The sequence below is a fragment of the Vitis riparia genome, chromosome 9 (genome assembly GCF_004353265.1).
Source record: "Vitis riparia cultivar Riparia Gloire de Montpellier isolate 1030 chromosome 9, EGFV_Vit.rip_1.0, whole genome shotgun sequence".
NCBI classification, from domain to species: Eukaryota; Viridiplantae; Streptophyta; class Magnoliopsida; order Vitales; family Vitaceae; genus Vitis; species Vitis riparia.
The window spans coordinates 4,436,096-4,454,322 of record NC_048439.1 but is presented as its reverse complement, the minus strand read 5'-3'; the positions used below and the strand labels follow the sequence as shown (position 1 = coordinate 4,454,322).

The following is an 18,227-nucleotide window of genomic DNA, read 5'->3' as shown; positions in this document are numbered from 1 at the left end:
TCTAATAATTGTTTTTGAAAATAATTTTTTTAAAATTTTTGTAAAACAAAAATAACCTAAAATATTTTTAACATTTTTAAATATATTTTAAAAATAATTTTTATTATCTAATATTTTATTTTTAATCATTTTACATGTTTATATAATTATTTCTTAAAATAATATTTAAAAAGCAACAGAAAATAACTAAACAATATTAACAATAGAAAATTATTTTAAAAAATAGTTCTCAAACATACTCTAATTATTCTTCTCTGGTGACCTCTATACCATTTTAGGATGGAAAAAGCTCACACCATAAGGTATTTTAGTATTTTTCGAAAAGAAATCAAATTCTTAGAAGCTCTTTGATCATACCACTTCCATGTCTAAATTAACTTTCATTTATATTCATAGAAAATATCATATTTTTTAGAATAAGTTTTCAGAATGTTGTTTTTTGTCAAATATTTTTTAGTTTGGAAAATAATTTTTTATTGTTAAGAATAAAAAATTAAATTTCCCCTCATTGCTAACTTCAACATTGTAATCTTATTGGACATTTGGGTTTGTTGCATCAAAGGAGAAGAGAAGATACTAATCTACAAGTACTCTCCTAACAGAAGTTTGGATTCCTTCCCAACTATATGGACCCATCATATCCCAACAAGTCATGATCAAACCAACTAACGGTTGCCATGGTTGACCACTTGAAAGTAGATAGGGAAAGGAGGAAATAAAAACATTGGTTTTACTCATCATCTTGCTGAATTTTGAAAGTTTCTTTTGAAAGGAGAAGGTTATACAAGGGAGCAGTTAAATTCCAATCCCATTTTGAAAACACTAGAAGATGAAAAGATTAGATTTTTAGGGGAGTATTTAGTTCCAAACCTCACTTTGAAAACACTAGAAGATGAGAAGAATAGATTTGTTGGGAAGATTTCACATAAAAAATTATGTCATGCAATGGACAGAAGAGATGAAAGCAAACCCACTTGAAATTTTTCATTGACTTGAGCTTTTTTTTTATACTTTCCCAACATTCTCATGAAACATATCATTAGAAGAAATTCTACGACACCATTGAAGAGATTGCTTTATCTTCACAAATATTCTAGATTAAGAGTAATTCATAGAGATTTAAAAGTTAGTAATATTTTATTGGATAATGAGATGAACCCAAAAATATCGTATGGTTGTAATATTTGGATGGAATGAATTAGAAGCCGACACAATTAAAGAGGAATGTTGGAATATGGTAAGTAAACTTATCACATTCTATGTTGATGTGATTGTGGGTGAAGTAGGGGCTTGTCCATCTATTCACCCTAAATTGCCTTATGCCCATGCTCGTAATGGGTATGTATTTTATTTGGCGAGATAGGAGATGAACTAGGATTTAAAAATTCTATTCCTACATTTGGATATCATTTATATCCATATATATTTATATTATACCAACTACTCCTAACTAAGAAAATCATACAAAGTTAATTTGTTAGGCACTAATTCTACATCATTCTCTATCCATATCTCTCATTCTCCTTCATAACTCTACTTCTTAGACATAAACTTTACATGCACAATTTCATTTCATATATAACATCTTCATTTTTATAACCTAAAATATTTATTTAAAAAAAAAAAAAACTAATATAGGAAATATTAGATACAATATTTCTTTTTAAAAGGAATATGTACCTGATATATTTTTCAATAATTATAAGAAACAACCTTTTGATGTATAATTGATTGCTACTTTCCTCATATATTTCAAGTATTATACTTGACACATTGGTTGTTAATCTTGTAATATGGTCTTGTAAAAGGCACGATGTGAATTCCTTGAACATATATGGACCTATACAGACCCTTACTTCACTTTGAAGGGAAGCCCATTAAAGTTCATCAATCTCACACAAATTCCACATTATCTAATAGAGTATTTAGTAAGAGGAAATGATGTTGAGATATGACATATAAGAAGAAATCACGATCTTAAACATGCGATAACTATAAGATTGGATTAAGTGAGTCATATACTTATATAATTTAATAAATTTTATAAAGTGATTCTAAAAAAGAAATCTACAACTTGACCTATATGTGCTTCTACAAAGTATAAAAATAATTAATTTTGTCCTTCCATTACAACAAAATTATCCTTTAAGATTCTCATAACTCCACTTTTAACTTTGTAGGCACACCATTAGAGTCAAACAACCAATCTTTATCAACAAACATATAGTAGGAGCACCTTGAATTTAGTATATATCCACTCATCATTAATTATTAATTATTGACATGTCTAAACTTCTATTAATTTATGTTTAACAGAGCAAAACAAAAGACAACAAGAGCTACTATTTGAGTTAGGAACTATTACAAAACCTCTTAGCAATTATGTTAAATTTGGAAGGAGACGAGAAAAGACCAACGAATTGCAGCTATTTAGCTTTAAAAGCCTAGCAATCGCTACGAATGACTTTTCCATGGAAAATAAGCTGGGAGAAGGTGGCTTTGGACCAGTATATAAGGTAAGATAGCATTGTATATTAATTTTATTGAAATGATTATGGAAATCACCTAACAAATATCATTATTTCAGGGAAAACTACTTGAAAGAGATTCTCAAGAAGCTCAGGGCAAGGGTTGGAGGAAACAAAAAGAGTTATTGGGACATAGTAACTCCATATTATGTCTATAACCAAGCGTATAATATGCTTCATATATATTTTTTGAAAAGCTAAGAGTTTGTTTATTTTCCATTGTAGTGGTTACATGTCGCCGGAATATGTCATGCATGGTATTTTCTCCACAAAATCTGATGTATTCAGATTTGGGGTACTCCTATTAGAAATTCTGAGTGGGAGAAAAAGCCATAGTAATTATCACTATGAACATCCAGTCAACCTTGCAGGATATGTAAGTTTTCCAAATTCTAAGTCTATTTCTCTTAAGCATCAATTTTTAACAAATGTGTTATATAATGGATCGATCTTCTTTCAGGCATGGAAGTTGTGGGAAGAGGGTAAAGCCCTAGAGCTAGTAGATCAAGCATTAGACGGTTCATACCCTAATAGTATCGTGATTAGATGCATTCACATTGCACTTCTCTGTGTACAAGAAAATCCAATGGATAGACCCACAATGACAGACACTGTTGCGATGCTTGGAAGCGAAAGTATGCAACTTCCTACCCCGAAACAACCTGCCTTTTTTATTGGGAGAACTATGCCACAAACAAGGATCCTTAGTCCTAAGTTAGAATGTTGTTCTATTAATGATACATCTTTTTCAGTGATGGAAGCTAGATAAAGGTATGGAGAGATTTCTTTTATTTGTACCATCACAAGCAAACCCCTTGAGTGATATTTACCCCAATAGTATTTATGAATGGCATAGTATCTTTTGTTAAGGAAAACGCGGATGAGAGTTGGTTCAGAGAAAATGATCATTTTGATAAGAAATCTATTTTAACAGAAGTGCTTTCCAGCCATGAACCACGTTTTCAAGAAGTGCTGGGTGGCTGGCATTTGATTGTATCTTTTGAAAACATGAGGACATAAAGTGGAAACAATGACGACTCTTTTTGAATCAAAATTCACTTTGGATCCACCACAAATAAAATAGAATTGAATCACATCCATGGAGGCTTGAATATCCAAATGGTGCAGGTGAAGTGGAGATAAGTCATTGGAAAATCTTGGAAGAAATGCCCACATACAATTTCCACACACAACAGCACTATTGGATTCATACACGGTACTCTAAAAAATTCATATATTGTACCACATGCCTGAGCTCCATGACTGTCCATTAATAATGGGAATCAAAGGAAGAAACCTCCTCCTTCTCTTTTTCTTATGTTTCGTCCTCCTCAGAAGCACCTGTGATTCAAAAGGAGACACTTTAGTACAAGGCAAACAGCTTACAGATGGGGAGTATCTGATTTCTGCTAATGGCGCTTTTACATTAGGATTCTTCAGCGTGGATGCCTCGGGAAAGCGCTATTTAGGGATATGGTACACCAAGTACGATGACAAGAAAGTGTGGGTTGCCAACCGTGATGACCCAATCCCTGACTCATCCGGATATCTCACCATAGATGATGACGATGGAAGATTAATAATTATTCACAGTGGAGGCAGCAAGGATTTGGTATCAAATTACACTCAAAAAGCAAGCATTAACAGTACTAGTGCCATTCTAAGGGATGATGGGAATCTTGTATTGAGAGAGAATCAGAATACTTCAGATGGATGGGGGCAGGTTTTGTGGCAAAGTTTTGATCACCCTACCGACACGCTACTTCCTAGGCCAGAGTGCAGGAGCTCTACACCTCGCCACTTCAGTCCTAAGAGGGGTTACGCTCCAAATGGGTTTAGGTTTGATGACGACATGAGTATTATCGATTGCCAGGCCAAGTGCTGGAGCGAGTGTCCCTGTGTTGCTTATGCTTCAACTAACGACGACCGAACTGGATGTGAAATTTGGAGTAAAGAAATGCAACGACTGTTCAGGGTTGAGGAGTACTATGACGGGCAAGCCAGAGAAATTTACTTTCTACCAAGCAATCAAGGTAATATTTAGAAATTTAGGAAATGTTACCTTTTTGTTATGTATTATTTATTAATACTAATAATTAAAACTAAGGCTCGAAAAATAAAATATTTAAAAAGTGTCTTTTTTTTTTTTTTTTAAATCCTAAATTTTGTTGACATGCATGATTTTGCACATGCAACACAAGTGTTGAAAAATAAAAGGGTTATTTCACATCTAGTTCATGGGTTTCACCTAGAGTTTGGCCATCTCAAAGCTTTGCTAAGAAGACCCAATGTTTTCTAGAGAGAATCTTCAATGAGTGGAAACAAGCAACCTTACTAAAAAAGGTGCTTCTTGTTGAGTAAGGCCGGCTTTCGAGCTCAAGCCCCTTTAATAGGTTGGGTATTTGAGCGCATCTTTCTCATATTGATCAAGGCTTTCCTTTAGTTTTCAATAAGGGGAGTGTTAGCTAGGCCATTTTCTTGCAGGAGTGCTAATGTGCACCCTTACGTCTTCTTCGCTTGCTTTGCAATACGAGCCCCCTCTTATCAATATAAAAAAAACTTTAAAAAAATTCACCTAGATTATTAAATTAGGTATAAGGTAATGTTTATTTTATTTATTTATTTTTTTGCTTAAAACAATTTGCTTTTAGATTTTATGTTGTTTAGTTTTTAACTTTTTGCTAACTTATTATTTATTTATTGAAAATTTTAACTAAATAAAAAAACCAAAATATTTAACTTTTTCTTAATGATAAACGTAATATAATGATTTTTCTTTATTTTTAATACTTAATAGAAATAAAATATTAAATAAAATAAATAACTTAATACTTAATACCATTAAACATTATTTAGTTTTTATTTACTTTTAAGTTCAATATAATTTAGAATTAAGTAAACACGGTATAAGGTAGTGTTTATTATTATTATTATTATTTACTTAATTCTAAATAAAACTTAAAATCAATTAGTGTTTTATAGTTTTAAATATTAGATTGTTTCTTTTTATAACATTTTATTTTTATTAATCTATTAAACATTTAAAAAATAAAGAAAAACCAATATATTACTTTTTTTCATTTAGAAAAAACTAAATATTTTAACTTTTTTTATTTAACAAAAAAATTTGTAATAAATTGTAAAAAAGTAAAAAAAAAAAAAACAAATTGTTTTAGGCAAAAAGCTCAAAAAACAAACACCCTTTGATCTCCTTATTTTATCTATCTCTCCGTATACATATATACATCCTTTCTACTAGAAGTGAAAATCAGACTTACATGATGAAAAAAAGCCTATGCTTGTACTCATTGTTTGCAAATGCAGCTGATGATCGGTCGTGGTTTATCGTTGAGAAGAGGGTGATAGAGGAAAAAAATGCAGCTGATGAGGGTATGCCGTGGTTGATCATTGCGGTGGGGGTGATAGTGGGAGGATCATTTGGACTCACTGCATGTTCCTTATGCTATTTAGGATGGAAAGACCTCACCCTCAAAGGTAAATTTTCACATAAGAAATGATACTTCTATTTACATTTCTGACCGTTTATTGATTGTCAGTTCCTTGCAAATCTTAACTTCTATGATCATTCAATAGAGAAGAAGTACAATAGACAACAAGAGCTACTATTTGAGCTGGAAGCTATTACAAAATCCCTCACCAAATATGGCAATGCGAATAAACTTGAAAAGAATGGAAAGAGCTCCAATGAGTTGCAATTATTCAGCTTTCAAAGCATAGCAACCGCTACAAACTTCTCAACTGAAAATAAGCTCGGAGAAGGCGGGTTTGGACCGGTATATAAGGTGAGTAGATATCACATATTTTTACTAATTAATATTGTTGAATTAATAAATTACTGAGTTAAGTATGATCTTTTCAGGGAGTATTACTTGACAAACAAGAAATAGCAATAAAAAAACTTTCAAGAGGTTCGGGACAGGGGTTAGAGGAGTTCAAAAATGAGATCGTTCTTATTGGAAAACTCCAACATAACAATCTTGTTAGGCTTTTGGGTTGCTGCATTAAAGGAGAAGAAAAGATATTAATCTATGAGTACTTGCCCAACAAGAGCCTAGATTTCTTCCTTTTCGGTTGGTATTTAACCCTTACAACTCGAACTTTTTATGCATCATACATTTATTTTGGTCTTTATTAATTATTTTGTCTCCTCTTATTTATCACAAATTTTGCTATGATGCATGCAGATCCTATCAAAAAAAATTGTTAGATTGGAAGAAACGTTATAACATCATTGAAGGAATTGCTCAAGGACTTCTTTATCTTCATAAATATTCAAGATTGAAAGTAGTCCATCGAGACCTAAAAGCTAGTAACATTTTACTTGACAATGAGATGAATCCTAAAATATCAGATTTTGGCATGGCTAGAATATTTGGGCAAAATGAATCTCAAGCAAACACAAAGAGGATTGTTGGAACATAGTAAGTAAATATTATGAGTATAACCAAGCATATGATGCTAATCAATTTTATTTAACTATCATTTCAGTGGTTATATGTCGCCAGAGTATGCTATGGAGGGTATTTTCTCGATGAAATCTGACGTGTTCAGCTTTGGAGTGTTACTATTAGAGATTGTCAGTGGCAGAAAAAATTATAGTAATTACTACTATAAACGTCCACTTAACCTTATAGGATATGTAAGTTCATTTTTCAAGATTCAAAGAACAAAATCGACTTGTATAAACTTCAATTTTGATGAATACTTTATATAAATTTGCACTTGTTTTAGGCTTGGGAGTTGTGGAAAGAAGGCAGAAGCTTAGAGCTAATGGATCAAACATTGGGTGATTTGTGTCCCAAAAATGTGATCAGGAGATGTATTCATGTGGGACTCTTGTGCGTACAAGAAAATCCAATAGATAGACCCACAATGTCTGAAGTTCTTTCTATGCTTTCAAATGAAAGTATGCAACTATCTACACCAAAAAAACCAGCATTTTTCATTGGAAGGACCGTCCAAGAGTCAAAGATCCCCACCAGCAGGTCAGAAAATTGGTCTCCTAATAATGTATCAATTTCAGTGCTTGAAGCCAGATGAAGATATCAAGGGTCTGTTTAATCTATGAAGATTTTCTAGTTCTATAAGCCAATTCCAAGAATTTTATGTGTAATTAAATAGGTGTTTCACAAATGTTGAGATTAATGGTATTGTGTTGTAGGGTGCAAAAAAAAAAAAAAAAAAAAAAAAAATTCTTATCTTTCATGTTGTATCTATATATTGGCTTCATTTACTTAAGTTTTTAACTTGGGGTTATGACTTGATGAGTCACAACAAAATGGTAAATACACTAAAACAAAAAAAAATAAAAAAAATCAGCTATTATATAAAGAAGTAGTGGATGTCTCTGATAAATGCTTTAGAGATACACTCTAGTTGTGCTCATGCCACATGAGAAGACTCAGAGTACTAGAAGGTAGGTCTCACACAATAACTTATAATTTGAAAGAATATTTCCATCTGTTTGAGCATGCTAAAGAGCATAAAAGAAGTTAGAGGTGAAGCATATAAACTTTATAAATCACACTCTAATCAATTCAAACAAATTAACAAAAAAGTTTGAAAGAGATAGGAAGAAGAGCCATTGTATATATCTCAAATCGAATATGAAAAAAAGTTCTTAACGTTGTATATGTATGGACTCTTCTTAACCTTGGAGACGTGTTTTAAGATATTGAAAGCTCCTTGGTCCCATAGGACACAATATCTACATAGTTTGGAATGAATCATTATAAATAATATCAAAGTCGACTTCTTATCCTAATTTAGGGGTTTTTTTGGTCTTGTAAAGGATATTTATCTGTTTTTCCCTACAATCTCATGAGACACAACAAGGATGTTGTGTTTACACGTTATATATGTATGCATTATTTTTAACTTTGTAGATATATTTTAAAGCTTTAAAAGTCATTTAAGCCCATAGCGGATAATATCTATATGGTTTGAAGTGGACTGTTACAGATGGTATCAGAGTCGATTCTCGACTTCGGTTTAGGGTTTTGTTTTGCCTTGTAAGGTGTATTTATATTTTTAATCTCACAATTTTATGAAATACAATGAGAATATTATATCTACATTGAAAGGGGAGAGGGATGATTGTGATTTCTTACATTAGGGTTTATTTAGCCCCATAAAAGGTGTCTGATCTCACAATCTCATAGGACACAATAAGACCCTTGCCATTACTTCACTAAAGATAAAATTTTAAAAATACTAATTAACAAATTACTATTTTACTTATATAATTAAATTAATAATTTTAAAAAATAATTTAAATAATAAAAATTTATATGAATAATGTACGAAGACAAAATCAAATTCAAACCTATAATAGTTCATATTTATTTATTTTTCTATGATTATTCATAATTTTCAAATTTAAAATAAAATAAAAAATCATAAAAAGATGCAAAAGGTGTATTAGCATAAATTCCACCTTCATTTGAAAAGTCTAAATGAAATTCAAGTGTTCTACCAGTGAAATTCAACTACTGAAATTCAACTTCATTTGAAAAAGTCTGGTCCATATGAAGTTCCATTCCATGAAGAAACAAAGTAGCAGCCCCCCAAATTCCATTATTCAAGACTCATATGATAGTCAGCGCGCTACCTAACATTCATCGATCATTTCATGTGAATACATCGCTCCCTCATGTCTGCACTATCCGCTAATGGCTAGCATAGGAAGAAACCTTCTCCTTCTCAGTTTCTCATGGTGCTTCCTCACCTGCCCTTCTTATTCAGTCACAGAAACAGACACAATCCTACAAGGCCAGGAGATGAGAGATTGGCAGCACTTGGTTTCAGCTAATGGGGTCTTCAGGTTAGAATTCTTCAGCCATGGTACATCAGGGAAACGTTACTTAGGAATATTGTTCAACATTTATCACTGGCCAGTTCCTCTTGGTAAAGGAGAAGTGTGGGTTGCAAACCGGAACAACCCGATCCTTGACACATCTGGATCTCTTATGATTGACAGTGATGGCAACTTGAGAATTTCATCCAGCGGAAGCAGTCCTATTATCTTAAATTCGGTTCAAGCATCAAGTAATGCAAGTGCTACACTACTGAATAATGGCAACTTCATACTGAGGGAATTGAATTCCAATGGATCCACTGGGAATATCTTATGGCAAAGCTTTGATTATCCCACGGACACACTTTTGCCTGGCATGAAACTGGGGATTAACTTCAAAACTGGGCATACCTGGTCATTGACTTCATGGAGAAGCGATGATTCTCCTGCTTCAGGATCATTTACCCTTGGCTTGGATCGAAATAGTACAAGCCAATTGGTCATCTTGTGGCAAGGAGACATCTATTGGACTAGTGGGCCTTGGCACAACGGGAGTTTTGAATGTGTCAAGCATTTCCCATGATTCTAATCCCGAGTTCAGATACTTTTCAGATGAGAATGAAAAGTACTTCATATATTCTGTGGATAAAAGTATTACTTATTCAAGGTATAAAATTTCACCAGAGGGTATAATTGAAGAGGTAGGGAATGGAACGGCACCTTTTGATGCTTGTTCTGTAGGTTTGGAAGCAGGGGATGATCAAAAGGCTGGGTGTACCAAGAAGAAACTGCAGCCAGAGTGTAGGGATCCTAATATTCAATTCGTTTTTGAATCTGGTTACATGTCTACGGATGGTTTCAAGTTCCCTGAAAATGATTAGTTACTTCGACTGTCGAGACAAATGCATCAGCAATTGTTCTTGTGTTGCTTATTCTTGGGCTAACGACGATGGAACTGGATGTGAGATTTGGAGCCAAGGATCTGTTTTCACAGGTAATGCTTTGCGTGAGGGATACATTGCACATCTTGTCCCACACAAAGGTAAGCTCTCATGACTTTTAGCCTTTGAAACATTACATAAATGCGTTTTTCTGCATATCCAATCCTTCACCTGTAGAGATAAACAGCACATCATAGCAAGTGCTTCTTCACTAAACATTTCCAAGAATATGCACTAATCTGAAAAAAATGAACTATATATAAGAAATATGAACAAGAATTCCAAGCTTGTTACCCTCGCAAATTTGCATTATTGTATGCTGAATATGAGAATATGCAGAATTTCTGAACTGTCATAATTAAAATTAACCTTTTAGGATGCATACCAATAATTGTCAACATCATCCCAAAGAACCACACATGATCACTTCAGAAAGTTGGCAACATCTCCTTGTTCTTAAAGAAGAATAATTGCTTTAATATCTAGAGTCATGATTCGAGCATAATGTGCAAAGAATGTCTAAGAAAAACTAGCCTCTTCAAAGTCATGACTTCTAACATGAATGTAAAACTTGTTCTTCATCAATATTATTCCCAAAAAAAGAACAAGATTCAGAGAGATTAATTTTGATAAATTGGTTTGTAACAGTTAGAGTCTTCTATTTTATTTTGAGTGGTAATTTTAGTTTTTATATTTGAGTAGTCAAGTCCTATAAGGTTTCTCTATTTTATTATTAAGAATTTTTATTTAATTAAATGTGACTATTTATAGATAAGAGATTATTCACTACTCTAGCATTTAGATGTGCATTTCTCAATGCAGCAAGGAAGTGGTGGATATGGCTTGTTACTGCTGCAGGAGGAGCACTGATAATACTTCTGTCATGCTCTTTATGTTATTTAGGGTGGAAAAAGCACAAACTACAAGGTAATCTTATATAAAAGAAGAAGTTTTCAATTGTTTTGCAAATATATAATTGTTTTCATGTCTTTATCTTTAATTTATTTCTAATAGAGGAGAACAAAAGGGAACAAGAGCTACTATTTGAGCTGGGAGCTGCCACAAAACCATTTGTCAAGTATAGCAATGTGAAGAAGCTTGAAAATGACAGGAAGAAGAGCAATGAGTTGCAATTATACAGTTTTCGAAGCATAGCCACTGCTACCAATAACTTTTCGATTGAAAACAAGCTTGGAGAGGGTGGTTTTGGACCTGTGTACAAGGTGAAGTAGCATATTCTAGACATTTACTGAAGTGATTTAAGAAATCACTAAATTAAAAACCTTTCAGGGAAAATTATTGGATGAACAAGAAATAGCAATAAAGAGGCTTTCAAGAAGTTCAGGGCAAGGGTTAACAGAGTTCAAAAATGAAATTATTCTCATTGCAAAACTCCAACATAATAATCTTGTTAGACTTTTGGGTTGCTGCATTGAAGGAGGAGAAAAGATACTAATCTACGAGTACTTGCCTAACAAGAGTTTAGATTTCTTTCTCTTTGGTGAGCAGTCTTCCATTCTTCAAACCTGGTTTATTTGTGCATATTAACTTACTAATTTGGTTTTTCATTTTGATTGTTTTGGTTAATTTATTAACATATTTTACTATGAAACAGATCCGAACAAAAAGTATTTGTTGGATTGGAAGAAACGCTACAACATTATTGAAGGAATTGCTCAAGGCCTACTATATCTTCACAAGTATTCTAGATTAAGAGTAGTCCATCGAGATTTAAAAGCTAGTAACATTTTACTTGACGATGATATGAATCCTAAAATATCAGATTTTGGTATGGCTAGAATATTTGGCAGGAATGAATTTGAGGCAAATAAAAACAAGATTGTGGGAACATAGTAAGTAAAATAATGATGTCTCTACCTAAGCACATAGTACTACATTTGGTATGACTTGAAACATTAAAAAAATTTCTTAAACTACTACTAAGAGTTTATTCAATTGCAACTACAGTGGTTATATGTCACCAGAGTATGCAATGGAGGGTATCTTCTCAACAAAATCTGATGTAATCAGCTTTGGAGTATTGCTGCTAGAGATTGTGAGCAGTAAAAAAAATTATAGTAACCATCACCATGAGCGCCCACTTAACCTTATAGGATATGTAAGTTCCTAAAGTCTGAGTTTTCTGTTCTACGTCAAGAACAAAATTAATTGACTTGTATTGGCTTGTTTCAGGCTTGGGAGCTGTGGAAAGAAGGCAGAGCTTTAGAGCTAATGGACCAAACATTAGGTGATTTGTGTCCCAATGATGTAGTGTTGAGATGTATTCATGTGGGACTCTTGTGTGTTCAAGAAAATCCCGAGGATAGACCAACAATGTCTGATGTTGTCTCTATGTTTACAAACGAGATTCTGCAATTATCTGCACCGAGACAGCCAGCATTTTTCATTGGGAGGAGTCCAGTAGAGTCGGGGATCTCTAGAAACAAATCAGAAAATTGTTCTCTTAATAATGCATCAATCTCAGTGATGGAAGCCAGATAGAGCAACCAAGGTTCATTTGATCCATATTTGGCTAACATTAGGGTTTATCTGATATATTAGAAATATATTCCATGAATCTTATGTATGAATTGGATATGTATTTGCAAAGAACTTGTGGGCATTGTTATATTATAAGGATGGAAATTTCAGTTTCTTATATTCTGTCTTCTAATTCCTTATTACATTTAATTATTCCATTTATTAGTTGGAAGCTACCATGATAATGCTATAGAGAGATCATAGATGTTCAGTATAGTTCCTGAACTCAAGAGTCTCAAATGTCTCTCAGAACACTGGTATATTCACAAGAAACTGCCAGTCATACTTGGGTTACACCCCTTATTCTATACACTGATCAAAACTCACTTGAAGGTAATGTCACACAGTTAATTGAAATACAATAGAATGTATGTTAAGAATTCATTAGTGACTTACTTTCATGTACTATTCAATGTCGACATAAAATCTTAAAAGTTTCCTCACTCCCTTTGTCTTTCTCTACCCCTCCCTATTTTTAAGATGGATAGATTGTGCTTAAGGTTGGATCAATCATAAACAGATTACAAAAAGACTTAGTTAAAAACTTGCCACTTGACTCCCCAAGATCTTCTATTGAAAAAATTAACCAATATAACCATAATTTGAAATTGATTCAATTATGGCTATCCATAATCTCAAACCACTTACCTTTGCCTCTTAGTACTTTCAAACAATCTTGATTTCAAAGAGGCGAGTGATCCACTACAACAAATATGGGGTTTTGCTACAAATTAATTTACAATTAAACAAGAGTATCTTGTGGTAGAAGATTTCTTTCCACAAAAATTATTTGCGGTGAGTTTGTTGCTATAAGTCTGAGCAAATATTTTTAATCATTAAATTTAATTTTATAACAAAATAAACATTTTTTTCACAATAAAATTTGTGGCAACATACCAGTTTTCACCATAAACAAGTTTGTAGCAACATGTCATTTTTTCATGAAAATAATCATGGTACAAGGTCACTTTTTTGCCATAAAAATGTTCATGGTGAAAGATCACTCTTGTACCATAAATAAAATTTCTAGTGAAATATGTTTTACTACAAAAACAATAAAATAAAAACTTATTCTTATACATCTCACATGTTTCACCTTTAATATATCTCTCATATATCATCTTTAAATATCCTTTCTAATAAATTTAATAGTAACATTTCAAATGAATTCTACAAGTGGCAAACAGCTCATATAGAGTAATAAATTAGAAAATATATATATATATATATATATAGATAGATATTATGAAACTATCAACGAGGACTCCATCACATATATAGAGAATAGGAACCCAGTCAACACCTATCCTTGGGTTCCCTGTAATTAGCGGATCAGCATGAGTAATGGGGTCAACATATTATACACCTATGATAATCATAATGATCCAGGCTTATCATTTTTCAAAATTTGTTTTTAAGGAAAGTTTTGTGTCTTTTCCTGTTAGTGCACATTTTCTCTTTTGTTTTTTCTTTCTTTTTCTTTTGATAGGAAATGACAAAAGGATATATTGATAAAAAGAAAGTACAAGAGAAGGATGAGGAATCCTCCCACCAAAGAAAAACAAAACTACAAGAAATCAAATACAAGAAAATACAAAGTAAAAACAAGCAAACTCTCTAGATTAGCCAACCCATTGGAATTACACACCGCTAACCAATCAAGTTGTAGCACGTTAAGGGGAATCCCCTTAAAAACCTTGGAACAAAAAGCCCAAAGAGAAGCAAGGAAATGAATAGAATCCCAAAGGTCCTCTAAATTCTTTGCTTTATTCTCAAAAATCCTTGCATTTCTTTCCCGCCACACTACCCAAATTAAAGCAATGCACGCAGCTTGCCATAAAACAATTTTCTCTTTTGTTTATGCCCATTTTTTATAGGATGGCTAGTTGCAGTGTCACATGTAACTAAAACCAGTGGGATTGATGGTTGAGAATAAATGCAACCCGTTCCTCTAACAGTCAACAGGAAATGGTCAAAAACCATTTCCTGAATTGAGCTTTCCATGATACAAAGAGCCTCAGAGAAAAGAGATCTAGTGATTTGAACTAAAACATTGAATTAAAATAAAGAGAAAAAATAGAGTAGAAAAACAAGGGCTACATAAGAAAAAGGGATGTGGTATTATGGTCGATAGTTATGCTCACTAATATTCTATCATTTATAATCTTTGTGCAGATTTTAGGTGAATATACCACCCATACAGTGATCAAGGTTTGAAATGCAATCCATACAGCAACACACAGAAAGGAGCCAAAATAGTAAAATATGCATTAAAAGACAAATTATACAGCAAAATAATGAAGAAAGATACAGATCATATATCAATGCCTTTCTTCTGAGCACCCTTTAACCCACGAATACCTGATCCAAATCATTTTCACATTGTTTCATCAAATATATACTGTCATCAGGATATTGAAATGAAATCTAATACTTATTGAGGAAAGATACCGCTATCCTTTTACACCAGTAAGGTTTAGAAATGCAAGTCTTCTCTGAACTTCTGGTGCAGAAAAGTGGAAGCATCAAGGATGCCTAGACAAGCATTAAAACCAAGTATAGAAACTTGCAAGAAAAATTAAACCATCGACACTAGAAATACATGTGATTCAATCAGAAGAAAAAACTAGACTACAAGAATGCAAGTGGCACAGAGCAATTATAGCAAAATCCAACTCTTGTTATGACGAAAGCATTTCTGCATTATCTTCTTGTTTCTTAACATTTTTTTTTTCCTTACAATGCTTCATTTCCTTCCTAATATCCACTTTAGAATGAATGAATGAATCTTCTATATTCCAAACATTAGGTTCAGAAAAGAAACAGAATAGAAAGAAAATATACTTCTGAAATCTTCTTTGCCCTTAGCTGTGCGGTTACCAATGGTCATACCAAACTTTGAACCACGGGCATAACCACCAATGAACGCTTCAGGAAACACAACCAATTGAGATCCATACGAAGCTGTTTCAGCAGACAATCTCTCTGCCTTATTTGTTCATACAACAGAGATTAATTCCATTATACAAACTGCTTTGATTTTCGTCAACACTTCAATAAAATCTAAAGTGAATAGTTTATTTGGTTGCGGAGAAAATGAAGGCAAAGAAAAGAAAATAATAGTTTAAATACTCCAGGGTCTGTTTGGTAGCAGAAATAAGAGATGAGAGGAATTTTCTTTCATTTTCCCACACTTTCACGTTAGCCAAACGAGAGTTAGGGTTAAACATGTCCACAACACACCCTAAAAACTCCAAACATCAAGAATCTGAAACAATCGACAAAAACAAACTCCAAATATCCAAAGAGAAAAAAAACACAGAATTGAAGAGAGAGTGAGAGTTAGAGACCTAGATAGGTTGATCGAGTTGAGAGAAGACATCGGAGGAGAGTTGAGGCAAGAGGCCAGGCAGCGCAGAGAGAGCCGTCTCCGAGTGCTTGGGACGAATTCGTTTCATAGCTCCAAACCGCCTCCATTTTATTCAACAGATGAATTCGACAAGACTCTAGAACCACCACCGCCACCACTACACCACTGTCATGTCGACACCATCGATGCTACTCCGCCACCAGGACGACAACAAGAGGGCTTTACATGTTTTTATGCAAATCCTATCTAAGTTGAACTAAATAAAGTATCCTTACCTACTGATTCAACCATAAAAATATAGATCTAAGCCAATCAAAATTTCTCGTGCCATTAATACTCCTTGTCCAGCTTATCTACCTTCATGCTACATTCTAGATCACACAAAATTAGTCAAATATGGCAGTGGATCTCTCCTTTTTATCCATGTTTGGTTGCAAAGAAAATAAAATAGAAAGCAAAACAGAATAGAAAATAAAAACAAAACTCTAAATACATGACTAACAATGATAGAGAACTAAAAAAAATTATAAATATACAACTTATTATTCTGAACACATTTCCATTGTACCCAAAAATTTAAGACATTAAATAATAATTATAATGCTACTTAAATACTATTGTATAATATCCCTAAAAATTCCAAAAATTTATTGTATACTCAAAAAGCTCAATTGATTTGCTTTTCTCATTCATAAACTTCTGCTTTCTACCATCATTTTAAATCTTTTTTGTTTATCATCCCTACTGAACTCATTTTTTGCTCTCTGTTTGGAGATAGAGCATGAGATAAGATAACCTCACAGTACATATATTATTATTTTGAACACATTTTAATAGTTTCCAAAATTTTAAGATATTAAGTAATAATTCTAACTCTACTTAAACACCATTATATAACATTCCTAAAAATTCCAAAAATTTATAAAACATAAAGACTATACTCGAAGGTTCAATTGATTCGCTTTCATTTTTCCTTAGCAATTCAAACTTTTGCTTTTTGTCACCCTTTTAAATCTTTTTAGCTTATCACTTTTCAACAAGCTCATTTTATATATATATATATATATAGAGAGAGAGAGAGAGAGAGAGAGAGAGAGAGAAAGAATGAGAAGTGGACGATTTCCTAGGAAGAGAGATGAGAGGTAAAATGTTTTTTAAGTTTGCGTTCACTAGATCTAAAAGTGAATGAAGTAGAAGAAGAAAAATTGTGTATTTGATGTGGGGGGAGAGCTCCCCTCAACGTGTCACTTTTTCAACCCATACATCTTGACCGTCTGGCACAAGTGTGCAACTCGTCTGAATCATTCCATCCGGTTAATGACCAATTTCGTCTGGCACCAGGCATGAGAAGGTCATTTTCCCTTATAGGGCTAGACAGTAAGGGGAGGTCAGACTCCCCATACAGGTAAGACTGTTCGGTCAAGTCTTCAAGACCCACTGGCATGCATGATTATTCACACTTAACATGTGAACGGCCAATGGGACCTCTTTTAGCCCTCAAGTCCATGTCAATTAATTGATGCACATAGCTCCAAGCCATCATTAGGCTGAGGAGACAAGCGACTGCACAATCCAAACTCGTGCCATGTCAGTTGATGGCACCTGATAGCTACCCAAAACTGTAATGATTGCCCAGCCACATGCGGGACAATCATCATTACAAAAGAAAGTCAAAGTGCATAGTCAGCACTACAGTGACATTCTCATCAGCACTATATAAACCCTCTAAAAAGCACAAATAAGGTACACACGCATATTCACTCTCTTCCACTAAGCAACTTGAGTTATTCTTGCCTGACTTGAGCTTCAGAGGGACGTACCCGAACCACCCGTCCGAACATCCTTTTATACAGGAAAGGAGTCCACCCAGTTTCATTATTCCTAGGCGAGCTCTCTAAGAGGCACAAAGAAGGGAGGAAGGTTGTCTGACATCCGTAAAGTTGGACAGACTTGACTCCAGTTGGATCAAGATCAACATTTAAGGGAAGTAAAAAAGAAAATAATACTTTTGTCTTATGGGGTTATTTTAT

At 33.3% G+C, this 18,227-nt stretch overlaps 2 pseudogenes; both read left to right on the top strand.

The window, feature by feature from the left end:
• Positions 1–3,736: 3,736 nt before the first annotated feature.
• LOC117921720 lies at positions 3,737–7,720 on the top strand (annotated as a pseudogene).
• A 1,349-nt stretch (positions 7,721–9,069) lies between these two features.
• Positions 9,070–12,945, top strand: LOC117922554 (annotated as a pseudogene).
• Positions 12,946–18,227: the final 5,282 nt, after the last annotated feature.